Below are 2457 nucleotides of genomic sequence, written 5' to 3'. Positions count from 1 at the left end.
CCCGATCTGGGCCCCTGCTGATGGGGCTCTGGACGCCGCCTTAGGTTGGTCGTCGCCGCCTCCGAGCTTCATCCTGGAGCTGGAAGTTGCGTGGCCTGGGCCAGAGAGTCGTAGATAGAAAGCGCGCTGAAAAATTGTCACCCAAACCATTAAACTTTCTATTTAGTACGTGCTTGTGGATAGCTGAGCTTTTTAAATATATATATATATATATGTACAGTCATCAAAGATCTGAGCTTTATATATATATATGTACAGTCATCATTTACTTTTCCCAGACTCACATTCCTGGGCTGTGAAATGGGTTTCACTGCTGATCTGCCCAACGTGGATCAGGTAACCCAGGCAAGGGCCCACTGCAGGAGCACGATCTGCTAGAGTCGTCATTATGGGAGACTTAACCTTGTACGGGACTGGATAAATGGTCTACGTCACTGAATATTTATTGTGCCCCTACAATTCGATCTTGCTTGAAATTCTGATGTGTTTACCATATGTTGGGTCTCCCACTCATAGACATAATAAACATTTGGAATCTAAGTTCTTACTAAGCACAGATTATTTACCTCCATGTTTTCTGTGCCTAGAACAGTGCAGACCCAGAGAAGGAACTCGGGAGTAATTTATCAAATAAATATATGACTCCAACAGCATCTATCTGAGCAGACCTCTCAGACCAAAATCTGGAATTTGTAGTCAGGTTGTCTATTTCTCAGCCCTCCACAGTCAACAAATTATGTAGCATTTGGGCTCTTAGAAATGTCTTAAGAGTTTTTTTTTTTTTCTTTCTTTCTGCTAGTAATAGATCATCTCCATCTCACTACAGATTCCTACCACCTACCTGCTCTCCCTGTTTATTCTCCCCAGATGACCTTTCCCAAAAAAGACTGATTACATCACTCTCTTGCTTAAAGCACTCTTGAACATTTAAATAAATAATAGAACCACAGCTTAGAGTTTCATCTGCCAGGCACTAATTTAGACCCTTTACACGTGATCCTTACAAAAACCTATTCATAAGGCATAAACAAGAGGCACTATTAGTCTGTTCCTTTTACAGAGGAGGTAACTGCATCAAGGAAAGGTTCAGCGACTTGCTGAAAGGCCAGACCTAAGCAGTCCGGTTCTAGATCAGTCTTCCTTAATTCTCATGGATTACCATCCATAGTCATTTAAAAAAATGAAATAGACTATATGTACTGGTGTGGAATGATAGCCAAGAGATACTTCTATATTTAGGGAAAAAAGTAGAATACAAATTCCATTTTAAATGGCAATATATTAGTCTAGCTAGAATACAACCAAAAGATGACCACTTAAACCATTAGACTTTCGATTTGTACATGCTTGTGAATGGTTGAATACTTTTTACAATGATTATTTACAATGGCATAATCAGGAAAAGAAAAAAGTTTCTTGCTAAAGTAAAGGATCAAGTCCTGTGAGTGTGCAGCTGTACAACCAGACTTTTGTCCCACCTTTACCTCCCACAGATTTCTGTGCTCTGACTTCATCCCTTATGTTCCAAAAACACCTGGTCTTTTACACGTCTTTGCTTTGTTCTTGATGTTCCCTTTGTGTGCAAACAAATGGATGAAGTTTACTCTCCTTCCAGGCCTAATTGAGTTATCATCTCTTCAATGAAATCTTGCATGACACCCTGAAGAAATGGAGCAGCCTTCTTGGGGACCTCATGTTATGTCATAATTGCTAACCCCTGTTCCTCTTCTGTACTAAATGCAGGCCCTTTTTTAGATGGCAGGCCTATCATTTGTTGTTTTTACCTGGCAGCTGGGACAGTGCTTGTCTTATCATGGACATTCAATAACTATTTGCTAAATGGCTGAATTAACGAAGACATTAATAAATGAAAAGTCAAATATACTATCACAATTTAAAGAACACTTTCTAGGTAGTCTAAGAGACAAGCACAAGGCAGTACATGATTTACGGCTGAATGAATCATATCCCAGTAATTGCTGTAGAACTCAGAGGAGGCGTCTTTGGCATCTTTGTATATCCTGCAAAGCACCTAGTGCAGTGACTTGCTCATAGTGGAAGTTCAGTGAATGCCTGTGAATGAATAATCACTGCTCTTGAATCAGTGATGATGGGCAATTGAAGAACAAGCAGTGTAAGTGCTGAATTAAGATGGATGAGTAGTTTCTGTTTGAACATCCATCACCAGCCTCCACAGATTTAGGAGGTAAACATTTGTTAGGCAGTGTGGGAAGTACTTGGTTGGCAGTTGTTTAGGGGTGAAGAAGATGCAAGAAAAAGTATAAACTATACATTTGGGGAGTGTAGACTTTAAAGTAGTAAACATGACAAGCAACAGGACAAACACAAACATTCTATAAACAGAGAATAGGAAAACCAGTGTACAAAAATATGGCACAAGATGGGACCAATTGTGCAAATATTTGACAAACAACAAGTGTAATGGTCAAGAAGAGA

Source organism: Condylura cristata, unplaced genomic scaffold (assembly GCF_000260355.1).
Source record: "Condylura cristata isolate star-nosed mole 26May11 unplaced genomic scaffold, ConCri1.0 scaffold00011, whole genome shotgun sequence".
NCBI classification, from domain to species: Eukaryota; Metazoa; Chordata; class Mammalia; order Eulipotyphla; family Talpidae; genus Condylura; species Condylura cristata.
Note: the sequence above shows the minus strand (reverse complement) of the source record.